Source organism: Leptidea sinapis, chromosome 16 (assembly GCF_905404315.1).
Source record: "Leptidea sinapis chromosome 16, ilLepSina1.1, whole genome shotgun sequence".
NCBI lineage: Eukaryota > Metazoa > Arthropoda > Insecta > Lepidoptera > Pieridae > Leptidea > Leptidea sinapis.
The window spans coordinates 13,255,353-13,273,999 of NC_066280.1; the positions used below are offsets into that span (position 1 = coordinate 13,255,353).

The 18,647-nt window shown below is 35.8% G+C and overlaps 1 protein-coding gene and 1 long non-coding RNA gene across 5 annotated transcripts in view; one reads left to right on the forward strand and one right to left on the reverse strand.

Annotated features, from left to right (window-relative positions):
* The window catches only part of LOC126968773 (uncharacterized), a 34,887-nt gene extending 34,372 nt beyond the window's left edge, over window positions 1-515 (forward strand). The window contains exon 6 of the long non-coding RNA XR_007730277.1: window positions 418-515. This is a non-coding gene — a long non-coding RNA (uncharacterized LOC126968773). The remainder of the gene's footprint in view (window positions 1-417) is intronic.
* The window catches only part of LOC126968736 (calaxin), a 199,376-nt gene that overhangs the window by 174,765 nt on the left and 5,964 nt on the right, over window positions 1-18,647 (reverse strand). The gene's annotated exons all lie outside the window — the stretch shown is intronic.

The window sequence follows — 18,647 nt, forward strand, 5'->3', positions numbered from 1 at the left end:
TGCGTGACAATCTACGTCTTACACTCGCGATCACTTCACTTCAGTCACTTTGTGTTATTGTGCGTGCATTACTCATTAAAGAGGTTAACTGTCACCTTCACAATTTTTCGACGTTTTCACAGACGTATAAGTGATCTAAGGCAGAAAAAAGTAAAAAGAAAAGTAAAAGGTAGGTTAGGTTGTACTTTAAGTAAAGAAGTCAACCCTAATGTCATCAGAAGAGGTAAGAGTCACGCGATAGCAAGAGAGGCAACTTCTAGGTTAATAAAAATATAGACCAGTAGCGCTGTGCGATCTGAACTACACCTTATTGTATGACCGCAAGAGTCCCTATTTCTTTAATTGATTTTGCGGAGTGAGACTTCCGTACTTGTACTATTATATATTCTTTGTCTAAGGTAAGTACTCTCTTTTCAGATGAGCTGAAATAGCGATTAAAAGCGTGGAACTACTTATGCCGTCAACCAGGATGCCGTTGTTTATACAGAGAAATAATAAATGTATTTAATGAATAACACGGGCTTACTTATTTTCCTGTCTTGCCGTTACTCCCTAGATTACTACGTAGATTAAGGCTTTTTTTATGAAAATAAGGGACGAGACGAGCAGGACGTTCAGCCGATAGTAATTGTGCCCTCGTGACCTTGAGACATAAGTTGCCAAGTCTTATTTGCCCAGTAATTTCACTGGCTACGGCGCCTTTCAGATCGAAACACAGTAATGCTTACACATTACTGCTTCACGGCAGAAATAGGCGCCGTTGTGGTACCCATAATCTAGCCGGCATCCGGTGCAAAAGAGCCTCCCACTGGTATCCTATCCTAGCGCTCTACAAAGCGCCGGTGCGGCCACATGGGATATTGCTGTCATGTCTGGTCTGGCGTACTCCAGTAACGTCTTGAATCATTTGACCACGTACAGAGCTACTCGAATTGTCGAGCATCTAGTACTCTGTGAACGGCTGGATCACTTGGCGTCGCGTAGACGTCGCTCTATTATGTGTCTTCTTCCGCATTTATCACGAAGAACTGTTTGACCTGATTTGATTCCAGACGCCGAATTCCACTTTCATGACATGATATTATTTAGGATATCATCCCCACCGTCTGGGTTCTAGATGTGTCGCATTCCTTTTTCTGCCGTGAAGGAGTAATGTGTAAGCATTACTGTGTCTCGGTCGCCGTAGCTAGTGAAATTACTGGGCAAATGAGACTTAACATCTTATGTCTCAAGGTGACGAGCTTAATGCTAGTAGCGCTCAAAATATTTGGGTTTCTCAAGAATTCTTACAAAAGCTTACACATTACTACTTCACGGCAGAAATATGCGCCGTTGTGGTACCCGTAATCTAGCCGGCATCCTGTGCAAAAGAGCCTCCATCTGGTAAATCTCACTGGTAAAAACCTCAATGTTATCTATAATCTATAAAAAAAAGAATGCTGGGAGAGTTTCTTGCGCCGCTTCTTCTCTCTCAGAGCGCCATTTGTTTCCGAAGCGGTAGTAGTATCTAGTAGTATAAGAAATGACATCAAAAAGAATTCTAAAGGAATCAATTTTGAGAAAATAAATGCCTTTATGCCTTTTATAAATATGTTAAAATGTTTTATTTATTATACGCACATATTCAAATATCTGTGTAGATTAAAAGAAAATCTTTTTCTTTTGATTAAGCTTCTAAAAATATTGTAAAAAAAAATTATTTTCGCCTGCTGTTGCGACGAGTAGCCCATCGATTACAGCACAGTCTAACGTACAAATTTTATTCAATGCTCATATATCTTTATATATATGCAAGCTGTCCCGACAGACGTTGTCCTGTAGGTAATAAAAAAAATACTGTATTATAGGAATTTGCCAATAATATTTCAAAACATCAAGAATTATTTCTAAAAATCTATTAAAAAATGCTCCCTGTTGTTATAATGAAATTGTTTCACAGCGGAAATGTCAAACCGTGCGTCAATAAATTCTCTCATAGAAAATATGTCCATACAAAACAAATATTGAAAATAAAAATATTTATGGGTCCGAAATCGAAATAAAAACTATCCTATCTCTCAAGTTGGACTAAACTGCACTCCATGAAGTAATCCTCATTAAAATCCGTTCATTAGTTTAGGAGTCCATCGCGGACAAACAACATGTCACGTAATTTATATATTATATTAAGATTTCTTGAGTGCGTATGTATGTCACTGAACTTCTCCTAGACGGCTGGACCGATTTTGATGAATTTTTTTGTGTGAGTTCAAGGGGATTCGAGGATGGTTTAGATTCACAATTGATCTACCTCCTAAACGGCTGGACCGATATTGATGATTTTTTTGTGTGTTCCAGTGAATTTGTGATTCGTTTAGATTCTCAATTCCGTCCATATAATATAATTCTTCTGCTTATGTGTATGCTAGTGAACTCCTCCTAACGGCTGGACCGAATTTTCAAATTTAAGACGTGTGTACAGGACAACGTCTGTTGGGTCCACTGGTGTTATATATGTTTATCGTGCACATAGGATCTATGATTGTTTAATAGACGAAATTTACGTCCTACTAATTAGTGTTATAGCCTTCTGTCTTAGTATTATTTGCTAAAAGGCACTAAAATAAATTCTACAAGGAACTTGAAAGTACTTACAAATAAATACTTAACCAACATATAAAACTCTAAAAGAGGCTTATTGCGGATATTGTTTGTAAATTCATATTATGCCTTTATCAATAATTATGTTATGGCTAAGCATAGATTAAGGATTGGTTTCTGCTGCGCAACAACTAGATACCGGTGGCGTAGTCGCAAAGTGCGGCAAGTACGCCCAAGTGAGGCGTACTCGATCCAGTCTCGAACAATGTGTGACGTTGGCCACATGTTGTATTAAACCTTGCTAATAATTGAAACTAAAATTCCCGGTTGCGTTATAAGATTTTGTAAAAATAATACTACAAGAAATAAGAATGACACTGGGGTCACATATCATCAGTAGTAATTTGTATTTTATTAATTTTAATGTAAAATAACACGAAGTGTATGTTACAAAAATTTAAAGATGCCATTGAATGTCAAGATGCCACAAGCATCTAATAGTTGCCCTAATAAAAAAGCTACTATTCTTAGGTAGTATGCTATCTAGTTGGAGCGCAGCGGCGATCAATCCTTAATGTAAACATAAAGCTAAATATGTCGCTATTGCTATGACGTAATATTATTCATTGAAGACTTCATACTGTATGTCTGTAAGCAATCTGTTCGTGACGCATGTTGAGGTAAACTGAATAATATGAGATGATTTATTTGAATTCCCGCCAAAAATAAAACTCCGTTGTGTAAGATCTCACACCTCTGCTTGTTTTTTGTCGATGTTATGAAACCGGTCGGAATTGTTCCAAAATGTGAAAAATCGGTTTCACATTAATTAAATGATATTGCTACATTTCTGATTAGGTATTTTTTGGAAATGCAACGGCCTTACATATAAAATTGGCATAAAGTTGTAACTAACCATAAACCTTTTTTTTTGGTTCTGTTCGTCCATCTGGACAGGCAAAGGGGTCGAAAGCCTAACCATAAACCAAGAATATGTAAAATGTTTACAAATTGACATTTTGCTTACGGTTTATTCGAACGTATAACGTTTCCCGCGTTTATTTGCAAGGCAGCTTGTCATTCGGAAAACTTCAGAATTATCATTGTATTGACAGTGTTGTCAACGATATTGTAAACATTTTGCTTTTCTTTGTTTGTCATCAGTTATAACTTTATACCAAGTTTATTTGTAAGGCCGTAAATGTTTAACATGTACTTTTATGAATATTCAAGTTTTGCACTGTAAACGGGACGTAAAATGGCACTAAAAAAGCATTTATTTTCTCAAAATTGAATTTTTTTTGATGTCAGTTTATACACTACCACCGTTTCGGAATCGAATGGCGCCCTGAGACAAGAAGCGGCGCAAGAAACTCTTCCAGTATTCTTTTTGTTTTGTTTTTGCGCTCTTTTTAACCAAATATACAATATTGTACTGTCATTGCTATTACTATAAAATAATCATAATCTAGTGTCAGGCTATCCGATCGCTTAGATATTCGGCTGTGTAGTAGTAGGATTAACGACAGACCTATGCTTTAATAAAATATTGAAATTTATTATAGATAATGGACAGTGGCTGGGACTTTATTTTAATAAAAAAAAGTGTGTATATGTCATGACGTATGGTATTTTACTGTGGGGTCATGCTGCTGACATTGATATAGTGTTTGCTTTGCAAAAGAGAGCTGCTCGTGCTATATATCAGCTTGGTTATAGACAGTCTCTCAAAGAAAAATTTAAAGAAATAAATATTATGACTGTTCATTGTCAGAACATTTATGAAAATTTAATATACGTTCACAAAAATCGTCACCGTTTTGCTCATAATAGTGATTTTCATTATTATAACACTAGATATAAGTGATTGCGTGTAACTTATTCTAGTAGGCTTCATAAGATACATAATAGCTTTAAGGGTAATAAGAATTATTATTATTAAATGTTCCCCCCTCATTATGAAAAGTCCCGAACAGTAAATATAGCTCCAAAAGTTACATTATATAGATTAAAAATCACCATGTTACATCAACACTGATCTGTCGAGATACTTCAATAAAACGTCTATCAAAGAGCAGATCAAACGCCGAAAATGTAACTGGATTGGTTACACACACTGGTTGGTGGCACACTCCGAAATGATTCTGGCCTTCGTCAGTTATAGATTGGAATACCCAACATACAAGATGACGCCGGCGCCGTATGCACACCAGGCAAAGAGCGATCATAGCAGAAGTCAAAGTCAAATAAACTTTATTCAATAAGGCTTAAGGCGACACTAAATGCCAGCGACCTTGAGCGATATGACTTCACTATTATAAGCCAAAATTTTCAAAATTCTTGCGTGGAAAACAGTTTATATGCTTACAATCCTCGTTATTCACTACTAATCTGAATAAATGAACAAGTAACAACACAAAAAAGTACAAGCTATAAGAATAACTTTTATGAGAGAAGTACCAAAAAAATGCGTCACACCATGCCAAAAAACTTGTTTAACTTCAAAGAACAGTGGTAGTTCAAAAAGGCTCGGCAGTGTTAACTATAACCAACAGCAAGCATTAGCAACCTACAAATAAGACTTAAGGATATGTGTAACAGGATTAAGTAGTGTTCATAGGTCGAAATGCTATACTTTCACCACAAAACTTGTCTAAAAACACCATGTTTGCGTGTTTTATGCTTACTCTTCGCCTTAAAAACTTTTTGTGTAGGTTCATTTATATCATTTAGAATAAGTTACAAGCAATCCCTTATCAGCAGCAGCTCTCTTTTGCAGAGCAAACATTATATCAATGTCAGCAGCATGACCCTACAGTAAAATGCCATGCGTCATGACATATAGGTACATACTTTTATAATAAAGTCCCAGCCACTGTCCAGGCATTATCTATACACATAAAAATGAATTGTTGTTCGTTAGTCTCGCTAAAACTTAAGAACGGCTGGACCGATTTGGCTAATTTTGGTCTTGAATTATTTGTGGAACTCCAGGGAAGGTTTAAAAGGTGAATAAATATGAAAGTGTTCGCAATTAAATAAAAACAACAATTTTGTTTTTTCGTTGATGTGTCCCCCGTCGTCCGATATTTGTTTTGTATGGACATATTTTCTATGAGAGAATTTATTGACGCACGGTTTGACAGTTCTGCTGTAAAATAATAATTTCATAATAGAAACAGGGAGCATATTTTACGAAATAATTCTTGATTTTATGATATATTATTGGCAAATTCATAAAAAACATTATTTTATTTATTATATACAGAACAACGTCTGTCGGGTCAACTAGTCTATAATAAATTTCAATATTTTATTAAAGCATAGGTCTGTCGTTAATCCTACTACTCCACAGCCGAATATCTAAGCGATCGGATAGCCTGACACTAGATTATGATTATTTTATAGCAATAGCAATGACAGTACAATATTTGATTAAATAGAGCGCAAAAACAAAAGAAAAAGAATACTGGAAGAGTTTCTGGCGCCGCTTCTTGTTTGAGGGCGCCATTCGATTCCGAAGCGGTGGTAGTGTATAAACTGACATAAAAAAATATTCAATTTTGAGAAAAATAAATTCTTTTTTATGCCATTTTACGTCCCGTTTTACAGTGAAAAACTTGAATATTCAAAAAAGTACATGTTTAACATGTTAGTAGTGAATAACGAGGATTGTAAACATGTAAACTGTTTTCCAACCAAGAATATTAAAATATTGGCTTTGTTACATAGATGGAGGCCGGCAGCCGTGAACTCATATCGCTCAAGTTCGCTGGCATATAGTGTCACCTTAACTATAAACAGGTCGATCTGGCACCACAAGCAGCACCACGAGTTAACGCATGGACCAGCCATCGTTCCCCTTGCACATATTCAGGGAAGGACACGACCCGGCTCACGACGCCGCATGTTATAGCATACCTACGCATGACTACGCATAACTAAAGACTACAAAATTAATGCTCACAAAGCAGGCAAGCACGATATGACAATTTTTTTTTATGGAAAAGGAGGACAAACGAGCGTACGGGTCACCTGATGTTAAGTGATCACCGCTGCCCACATTCTCTTGTGACGCCAGAGGAATCACAGGAGCGTTGCCAGTCTTTTAGAAAGGTGTACGCGCTTTTTTGAAGGTACCCATGTCGTATTGTCCTGCAGATACCATGCATGGAAGCTCGTGCCCCAGCTTGGTTGTACGTGGAAGAAGGTTCCTTGCCGTACTGTGGAGGAACTCAATACATCCAGATGGTAGGGATAATATCCTAATAAATGCGATGATAATGCGGTAGAAGACACACGATGAAGTGACTATTGGGAAGACTGTTGAAGTTAAATACCACGCTCAAGACTTGGCCCATCTAGGGAATACTCAACCGTCACCCAAGTTAACCCCTTGGGTTTTTATTTCCACAAAATATTTTTAAAACTATTGAATAGTCCGAACTTCGACCTGCCCAAATAACTAAACATGTTTTGTTTTACCTTAAAGACCGACTTCAAAAACTAAAAAGTATAAAATAACTTAATAAAGATTTAATTTAATATACCTCCCATGCAAACATGATACCTTTAATATTAATAAAATACTACCTATTGATAGAGATAGCTATTCTGCTCAAAGTCACGCGTGGCGCGTGTAGGTACCCGCTATTACATTTAGCTTTCCACCGACTTCATACCTATCAATAGGTAGAATTTTATTAATAACTAGAGATGAATCATGTAAATCGGATCATAAATCTCAGCGTAATCGATGTACATACATAAAAAAAATACCGATCGAATTAAGAACCTCCACATTTTTGAAGTCGTTTAAAAAACATACCAAATTAATGTTTATTATTGTTGCTATTGTTGATCGAAGTTATTATTAGACATAATACAAGTTTTACTTTTATCCAAACGGAATTTGAAAGTCAAGATGGCTTGCACGTCCAAACACGGAGCGTGAGTCATCGGTCGTTGACCCGCCTCCTTTGCCAACTCCGACCACGTACAAAACTTGACCAAAAAGATGCACCGACGCGCTCGATACGGAAATGTCATGGAATATTTATGTGTGTTGGTGTTTAAACTATAACTAATTTAGCTTAAGGAACTTGTGTCCAAAGTCGTTTAAATACCAAAAACTTAAAACTTATATCGAAAGATTATTTCCTAATCAGTAACGGCCGTTCCCAATATTCAGTCTATTTCTTACTTGAGTGACTTACTTACTTAATGAACTTATCGACGGTAACAAAACATGTTTAGTTACTGTCAATGAGACAACGTATAGCTTACCAGCGATAGAAGTTTGTATGGAAATTGCAATTCACGTGTCCAAGGCGATAAGAATGACTTATCGGGTATATTGGGACAGCTTCAGATTATTGACAGATATAGTATATTGGGAACGGCCGTAAAATGGCATGAATAACACAACCCATCAAGGGTTCCGTAGCAGTAGGTAACATAATATAAAAGTACTTTAATAATAATAGTAATATTTGAGTTGATTGAATGAACGGTAAATTGCAGTTGACGATTTATGACGTATTAAAAAAAACTAGTTACTAGATCTCGTTGAAACCAATTTTCGGTTGAAGTTTGCATGGTAATGTAAAAATATATTTTTTTTAGTTTTATCATTCTCTTTGTTTAGAAGTTACAGGATGGTTAAATTTTTTCATCAAACCCATACGTGTAGGGCTATCTCCGTAGATATCTATCCATATAGATCTTCATAAATGATATTGAGATTTCTAATATAATTTTTTTCTAAACTGAGTAGTTAGCGCGAGAGACACTTCCAAATTGCTTAAATGTATGTATCCCCTGTAACTTAAAAAATAAGGGAATGATAAAACTAAAAGAAAAACATATGATGTACTTTTCCATGCAAACTTCCACTGAAATTTGGTTTCAACGAGATCTAATAAGAAGTTTTTTTAATACGTCATAAATCGTATTATCAATAACTTAATTGAAAAAAAATACACTATTATTAAAACATCGATCAAAGTTACAACAAACAACAAGAACTTTTATATCTGTTACTTGCTGCTACGGAACCCTTTATGGGCGAGTCCGACTCGCATTAAGTTCACATCTCCCGTTCCAACTAATTACTTAAAACAAATATTTATCACTTCTGACTTCCATCGCAAGTAATTTATGGTGTTTAGTATTAGTAAATAGACTAGATATGAGAATTGGTCTTCAGTCTGTAGAAAATAAACTAACACAACAATATTGAGATGCGCTAAATGATTTTTTTATCGATTTGCTAATGTAAACTTTGTAAAAGATGTTTGTATCGATGTATCACTGTTAAATATCAACATTGAGACATATTAAGACTAGTTGAAAAATAAACTAAACTTTTAACAAAGTTAATGTAATGCAAGTTTTATTTAAAATTGTAAGTGTAATTTTATATGAAGTAAATTATGTTTTGCTGCTCTTTGCCACGGACTAGTAAAGAAATAAGGACTCCGTGTCACCTTACATAACAGTGTAGCACCAAAACAAGCCGATTAACGTATAAATACATAGCCTCACGCACACACTTACACTATTACAGGCCGATAGGCGGCCATTATGAGAATTGTCATCGTCTGTGACAGATCAGTTTGCGTCTCAATAAAATATTTAAAATATGCCGTCGTGCGTCGTAAAAAAGTGTAATAACGATACTATTTAAGTATTTGTGGCTATATGTGATTATTTAAGGGAGAAAAAATTGTGTAACTAGTTTCCCCCGTAACCGCACACACACTAGCATAACGGTGCATCACTTGCTAATATCACGGCGCGGAGTCCTTCTTTTTTACTCGTCCGTGCTCTTTGCTTGGATAAAAGAAATAGAAAATAGAATTAAGCAAGATAATAATTCTTAATTAAATAAAAACCATATAATTGTTCTTTTAATTTCCCCAAAGAAATCCCATCCCTTCAATAAATGTTCGTGAGCTGTAGCATTTAGAAATTAGAATGCATCATGATATACCGGCACGATGGATGTTCTGCACATTTTGGTGTCAATGTTAGGCAATGGCTCCATAGTCATTTTCCCAATCATTGGATAGGGCGAGGAGGACCCATTTCGTGGGTCTGCGAGGAGACCGAACTTAAGGCCGCTTGATGAAACATGGGGTCACATGAAATGACACTTGATTTGTTGTCTTACTGTTTTCCTGTTTATTTTTATCTGTATTTCGTTTATTTTATTTAGTGTTTTTTTTTTGTTTCTCATCATATTTTACTTTTAATTAGTTAGTAAATTGATTGATAACTTGACCAAGCTGTATCCGTGATGACACCAAGTAAGGCTCCCACTGAAACCCAGCGCTGCAGCTTGCTGCAGCACAATGCTGAGTGAGAGACCTGTATTTGATCACGTACCATAATTATGGTTGATTTTATTTTAGATTTAGTATTGTTTTATTGTATATATTTTTTTGACAATTTTATTTTAGTGTTTTAAGCTGTGTGATCAAATAAAGTAATAAAATAATTTTCTTTCTTTCTTTCAAAATCCCTAGTTCACGACGTCTGCCTGTATCCTGTGTCATCGACTGTAGAACTCAAAATAAGAATTAGAAACGCAGCAAATGCAATGCGAAATAATCTCTTCGAGCAAGAACTGGTATACAATCATTCTCTGAAGATGTAAAAAGTGATTTGTATAGTTTTTACATCACAAAAAATATTATCTAAAACACCATGTCCACCTATAAGGTGAACATTACCACGAATAGTACAAAAAATTAAATGAATACACAGCATTCTTATGCTATAATCTAATCTATAATAATCCTATTTATTCTTATAAATAGGATTATTATTACTTTAATAGAAGCATACAAATCTACAATCTTTAGGGCCCACACTTTGTAGGTCAGTGGATAATTTAAATTGGATTAAAAAAGGTTTGAGAGAATTTGAATAATTATAAAGAGACCAAAAACCATCAAAGGTCTAAAGGTCTAAAATTTGTTTTATAATAATCTTCAACCTTTAAGTTAGCTTCCATTTTTAATCTGTGCGGGGTTATTTTCCAGTTGACGGAGCTATTGCAGCTATTTTATGAATCATAACGGAGTAGGTATTGTATCTACGTGTTACAAAGCCATTTAGCACCGTCTGATCGTTCAAGGTTACGAATCATGCTGTAATATTTGGCTTTTTCACTATTTTTAGACGAAATAATAACAAATATCAATTATCGGATTAATAGGAAATTTTGCTTTCAGCACAGTACTGTCATTATTACTTTACTTTCGTAATAAATTAGTAAATGCCCGTGCTTCAAGAAATGGCGCAATCGTAAGACATTTTTTCATGTCAAGTCTGGCTTTTTATTTTCCAGATAGGTTGATGATTTCTCATTGACTGCAAAATAAATTTTGAATTATAGATTCATGAAAATCAATTACCTATAGTAGGAAGCTCACACCAAATCTCAAATAAGATTACGTCTGTTTCCAACAGAAATAAGAAACTGTTAAAACTTAAAAAGTTAGATAAGTTTTACGAGTTAAGCCGCTTTTTGTTGTAAATAGAGATTCCTTTCCGATCTAGTTTCGTTTTCACGTAATCAATCACGTCGTACCTTTTTCAAAGCTATAATAGCATATTTCCAATAACCTAGTTTACAGAGTGGACTTTCACAAGACTAAACCGCATGAAACTGGAACGATGACATTGTATTTGTGCGCTCACCGTGAAAATGTCGATCGTTTTGCGAACCATCAGCATGATAAAATGATTAGGTATCTCTATACAAATACCAAGGTGTGGCTGTGAGTTTTGCGCACTTCAGCTCGTTGTAAACATATCTATAATGTACTGCCACATACGTAGGTACTTTGATGATTTGCAGAGTCCACTAATAAAACGTGGTCGACCCATACAACTTTTGAAGAGATCCTAGCGTTCTGTGAACGGCTAGATCACTAAATGTGTTACGTCTACCGTAGTTATCACGGGGAGGGTTTAGAAGAGCTGTTTATCCTGATTCCTGCCGCCGAATTACACTTTTGCACGACACGCCACAAATTAGGATATCATCCCCATCATCTGGATATGTGGCATTTCTCCACAGTGCGGTTATCAAGGAACTTTCTTCCACGTACAACCAAACTGTGCAATGACCTTCCTTGTGCGGTGTTCCCAGGACGATACGACATGGTAACTTGTACTATTATATATTCTTTGACATGGGTACCATCAAAAAGGGCGTAAGTAAGTCTTCCATAAAAAAAGAACCAACTTTAAAAACGATTATTAGCAAACTGTGGAATGAATTTCCTAGCGCGGTGTTTAATAACCCCACTGGAAACAACGCGGTCACGGGCGCTGATTACGTAAAATTGAAACAGTCAAAACTTGCACAATAATTGCAATCAAACGACAATGCTAAACCTTTGCGTTGTTTGCTTTAACACGATAAGATCCTACTTTCAGTTGTGGTCTTTCGCGAACACTCAATGAACTAAAAAGTGCACTCTGTTTGCTGTTGATTGTTAAGTGTCCTGATGTTTTTTCCCAGTGAATTCCTAAGGCCAGTTTACCAGTGGGAGGCTCCTTTGCGCAGGATGCCGGCTAGTTTATGGGTACCACAACGGCGCCTAATCCTGCCGTGAAGCAGTAATGTGTAAACATTTCTGTGTTTCGGTCTGAAGGGCGCCGTAGCTAGTGAAATTACTGGGCAAATGAGACTTAACATCTTATGTCTCAAGGTGACGAGCGCAATTGTAGTGCCGCTCAGAATTTTTGGGTTTTTCAAGAATCCTGAGCGGCATTGCATTGTAATGGGCAGGGTATGAATTAACATCAGCTGAACGTCCTGCTCATCTCGTCCCTTATTGTCATAAAAAAAAGGAATCTTTCAAAATGGGGTTTATACCACTACGTATAATCCCGGTAACGCTCCTTGATTGGACTGAAGTTGTTGTACGCATCAGGTGTTCCAAACGCTAGCTTGTATTCCAATAAAGACAAGTGTGTAGTAGATACCTTTTTGCAGTTACCTATGTATAAATCTTGAACAATAGGTTATTGCCGGAAGTTGAGTGCATTGATTACAAGCGGATAAAAGGAAGTTCTTTTAGACCAACAATGAGAATTTTTCCACAATTCGAATTGTAATGAGACATGGTGCAGCAACCATTGTTGTTGTAGTCATTTAAAATTAGCATTGAATTTCTTATATTATGGCTGTAAGTTCTGGTAAAATTTACTCTGTCTCAGCAATAAATAAATATTACTAAAAATGCACTTGAAATTCACTTCGGTTTTGAAACGGGCGTTTAAGTAACTTTAAAGTAAGAGATTTTTACTTTACCATCCAATATAGTTCCATTAAAATTTTAAAAACATTAAAATTCCAAATAAAAAATCGGGGCCGCTGCGTGTTGTTAGACTTAAAAAGGTTGTTAAAATGCTGTTAAAGCCAACAAATTCTTTTTAAGGCGCTATAGTCCTAAAAAGTAACATTTTTGAAAATCTACTTAAAATACTTCTACAAATACTACGGTTCCAATTTTTTTACATGTTTCTCTTCATTTCTTTATCTAAATGATTGCAGTGTCGAAAGCACGATTAAGAAAAAAAATAAGGAAACTAAATATCTTTTTGGGAGAAATTCCCGCTTGGATTTCTTTAAAAACCTAAATATTATTGCTTATCGTCGATATACAGGACACGCCCTAAGTCCATCGTGGTGGCTCGTCTAGTTCAAATCTGAACCCCTTCTAATTACGAAATAAGGTCAGTTTTAGATGACGTGGCCCGCTCTAAACGACACGCCAATATCGAGATTTCATGTAATCTCTAGAACAAGCATTGACTAAAGTTCTCATTCAAACAGCGCCTCAATCCATAGATTCGTGGCCATAGAGATAAAAGGCCTGCATTAAAGTGAAAAGTATCTAGTCAGTTCAGAAAAGGTTATATTAATTATTGTCTCAGTTTTTCTTACATCTTTGTACCGTTTAGTGTCGAGACACTTGGGCCGTGGGGCCCAGAGGCGCGGAAAATGTACACAGTACTATCTTCGCGCCTCAATAGGGCTAATGGTAACCTAAGCGCTGGCAGCTATTTCGGTTAACGAATTCGCCTAGCTATCGAACGTAATGATAGTTAATTTAATATAATTATAAGATTTGTGAAGAGTTATTTATGATGAAGTATAATTCAATTTATTAATAATTAAATAAAGGGATTCACAATAACATAACGTATAGCAACAACACTTGGTAACCATCATGAAGCTACATGAGTTCGTAAAGGGAGTTTGACAGTGGGAGAAGAATTATAAGAAACTACATGAATCCATATTTTATCCTTGTGTTGGGCCTTATTGGAATTGCCATGAGACACACTATTCATATACATTTTTTTATGGAATAGGAGGACAAACCAGCGTACGGGTCACCTGGTGTTAAGTGATCACCGCCGCCCACATTCCCTTGCAACACCAGAGGAATCACAAGAGCGTTGCCGGCCTTCAAGGAAGGTGTACGCGCTTTTTTTGAAGGTACCCATGTCGTATCGTCCCGGAAACAAGCACAAGGAAGCTCATTCCACAGCTTCGTAGTACGTGGAAGAAAGCTCCTTGAAAACCGCACTGTGGAGGACCGCCACACAAGCAGATGGTGGGGATGATATCCTAATTTGTGGCGTGTCGTGCGAAGATGGTGTTCGGCGGCAAGAATCAGGTTATACAGCTCTTCCGAATACTGCCCTTGATAAATGCGGTAGAAGACACATAATGAAGCGACAATACATAGCTAAAAAGTGTAAAAAAAACTTTTTACATTTCACTTTGTGTTATATAAGCAGAATACTGAATTGCTATCGTATTCGAAATCGTTCCTGTTAGTGATTATGAATTACGTTGTCTCGCAAATGACGTCCGACTTTGATTACCATAATCATTGTTCAATCTGGTGCATGTTTATCATTTCAGCACTAACCTTTAAAGATACTAAATGTTATGTTCTAAATGCCTGATTCATACAGCGATATGTGAACTAATTCAGTTGTTATTTTTTTGTGTTCCCGAAAAGAAAATTTTTTCACCCTGATTGGGTTTATTTCATATAATACATAACTAAGGCATGTCTTTTTTGGTGAATCGTCTACCTCCCTCAAATATGTGCGAGGGGAACGATGGCTGGTCCATGCGTCAATTCGTGAATGGGTGCTGTTTGTGGTGCCAGGTCAACCTGTTATAGTTAATAAATCATTGTATTTGTTGGATGCAGTTACTAATTGTGACAACAATCACGACCATCATGTTCACGAAGCATCCTTACACAAACAATGAATTCAAGCTCTAAAGGTTGATGCATCCAATATACGATAATATATATTTATACAGTTAATTCTGTATAACTTTTTATGGAAGAGTTTATATCCTTTAAAGAGGACTCATATATTGGATGCCTTACAAATTAATTTGTTATGTATATTACAGCCATTGTAAATTACTCTATTTGATTGAAAAGAGTAGAGAGTTTCTTAAATGTTCTTCTCACGAGCTAAACTTCTTACGAACATATTATGGTAAACTCAATAATTTAAAAGAAATATTTGTAGTGACGATTCAAAAGAGCTTAGTTGCCTTAGAGCCTAATTGAATAAAGTTTATTTGACTTTATTTTTTTATGGAATAGGAGGACAAACGAGCGTAAGGGTCACCTGATGTTAAGTGATCACCGCCGCCCACAATCTCTTGCAACACAGAATCACAGGAGCGTTGCCGGCCTTTAAGGAAGGTGTACGCGCTTTTTTTGAAGGTACCCATGTCGTATCGTCCCGGAAACACCGCACAAGGAAGCTCATTCCACAGCTTTGTAGTACGAGGGAGAAAGCTCCTTGAAAACCACACTGGAGGACCGCCACACATCCAGATGGTGAGGATGATATCCTAACTTGTGGCGTGTCGTGCGAAGGTGGAATTAAAATTAATTAATTACTAACTTTGACTTTAACTTTGAATATAAAAGTCGTACATACATCTAAATATTACCAGGAATTCATAAGCAGTTGTCAGTTACTTGCAAAATACAAAGGTTGCGAACTTGCGAACGTTTTCAAACTGTTCCGGAGATAAAAAGGGACAGGAAGGAAAAAAAGTATAATAAAACAAGCCCCAACTTTAATACGTCACTAGTGAGTAGTCACAATCAAAAGTGTATGAATCATATTTCAACCATTTGTGAATTGGCCGGATGTGCGCCATTGCGGCAAATTACAGCGTCCTTTTGCGACCACATCGCGTGGTTAATGTTCTTCGTAATAACTAGTTTTTTTTTTAAATATTGACAGACAATCTTACGAGTCACTAAATGTAAAATAAATTACAGTTTAATCTGGGTTATTTTTAGGGTTTCATATCCAAATGGCAAAAAACGGAAACTATATAGATTCATCATGTCTATTTGTCTCTCTGTCTGTCCGTCCGTATGTCACAGCCACTTTTTTCCGAAACTATAAGAACTATACTGTTGAAACTTGGTAAGTAGATGTATTCTGTGAACCGCATTAACATTTTCACACAAAAATAGAAAAAAAAAACAAATTTTGGGGGTTTAAATTAGTTATAACTGAAACTCAATTTTTTTTTTATCATCAAATCCATACGTGTGTATCTATTCTTATGGATAGGTCTTCACAATTGATATTGAGGTATAAGATTTTTTGCCTATTCCATTTATATAATTTAATATCGTTTTCCTTTCTATATAACTTTTATATTATGTGACTTGCTGCTACGGAACCCTTGACTCGCACTTGGCCGTTTTTTCTAATAGTTGTGTGTAAAGCTGTAGAGGTCGGTTTTAACTAATTAAAAATCTAAAGAAATTATTATTATAAAAGTGATTGAACTAAATGCGATTCGCGCATTTTGACATCAAATTCAAAGAGAATTTCAACACTACGTTCGACTAAAATATATTATATTTATCGAAATTTTTACATAACATATATATCAATAATTTACGAACACCTAACTGACCAATGCCTCACCACATAACTGTTTCCTTGGGTCTAAATATTTGTTATGCATTTTAATAAGGTAAACCATTTAATAAAATGAAACTGGTTAAATAAGTCATTATTTCTTGGACAGCGGTTTTCCCAAATTTAGAAACCTCATGTATTTCTGCCAATATCGTGACGGCGATGACTACTTTAAGGAAACATCAAACTTTAAAACAAAAGTCTTCAAGAGCCCCGGATGTCACTTGTTTTATCTCAAGTGTTCTATTATTCAAACGTTTAAAAGTGATATGTAAGTTGTACACTACACATCGTCTAAAGATAAAAAAAGATTTTATGAATCTTCATAAGAATAATCAATCTTAGCAGTGAGCTATACTCAACAGTGTCTATCACAATAGATCACATTGGTCGCAATGAAACAGGGCTGCACTGAACTGTACTAAAGCCGCTTTACAAACAAAAAATTGCATGTTGCTAGGATGACACATGATTTCAACCACTATGAAAGACATTACTAGCACCGCTACCATAATTATTTTCTACTGGTGTCTATGTAGTAATACGTCGAGCGCATGACATCAGAATATATTAGTCGAGAAGTAAGCAGAAAACACGCAAACATGGTGTTTTTAGACAAATTTTGTGGTGAAAGTATAGCATTTCGAGCTATGAAAACTACTTAATCCTGTTACAAATATCCTTAAGTCTTATTTGTAGGCTGCTAATGCTTGCTGATGGTTATAGTTAACACTGCCGAGCCTTTTTGAACTACCACTTTTCTTTGAAATTAACAAGTTTTTTGGCATGGCGTGACGCATTTTTTTGGTACTTCTCTCAGAAAAGTTATTCTTATAGCTTGTACTTTTTGTGTAGGTTAATTTATTCAGATAAGTAGTGAATAACGAGGATTGTCAGCATAATAAACTGTTTTCCACGCAAGAATTTTGAAAATATTGGCTTTGTTACATAGATGGCGGGCCGGCAGCCGTAAACTCATATCGCTCAAGGTCGCTGGCATTTAGTGTCGCCTTAAGGTATACTGGCGTCATACATTATGACAATCTCTTTTTCAACTATGATCGCCTGGGACCAGAACACTGTATAATGCTTCCTACCTCTTTTTCTCCCACGTTAAATCTTATAAATTTATGTGTCTGTTCACTTTTCACTGTCGCGCTTTTTCGTTTCATCGACACAACGATGCTAATGAAATTTTCTTTCTTTAATACCTATACGTTATAAATTATGTCTGTAAGGAGATTGATTATAAACCAATTTGGATTTTTCGCTTAGGTCTGAAATTATCTCCTATGAATGTCAAAGAAGAAATGGTAAGAAACTCAAGAAAGTTAATAGGAGCGGTCCTACCTAGGTTACTCTTTGTAATTCTTGGCCTAAAAGTAATGTTTGCATTATAAAATTGTCATGAGTCCAAGAACTCCTTCACAAAAAAAAATTAAGATATCTTTATCTTAATCGTTGTAATTGGTATAGAAGAGCGTGTATATTTTCCCACCCTAATAGGTATACCATTCGTAGCTTTAAAGATTTTATTTCAGCCTTTTTACTGCGTAAATACCTTTGAAGGGACTTTAAATAACATTTGTAAATTTTCCATGTTGATAAAGTATTACCTGAAATGTCATCATTCAGAAGTAGGCAAGTAATGTTACTTGTCGATAACACAATCTTGTTTATCAATGTGTATCGATAGTATTATCGGTTAGGAAGTTAAGACTCTCGTATCTACTGAGGTGTTTCGAGAAAGTACCGAAATGGTCTTATCGTTGAGAATGGTAACGAAAAAGATATTTTTTCGGGTTTATTTCTCAATCGCGATATTCTATCTCGTGTTTCTACTCGCGAATTATCCTGAGAGGTAAGATAATCTATATCTGTGTGTGTGTGTGTGTATATATAACTGTTGAGAGACAACTCTGGGACGGTGTTGATTGGTTACTAGCTCGAAAGGCGTGGAAGTCACTGTATTTGCAGCGTTCGTCTAATTCTCAGTACTGCCTTCACACCTATCCCGCGAGATACAGGGTATGTTCCGATATGCACTG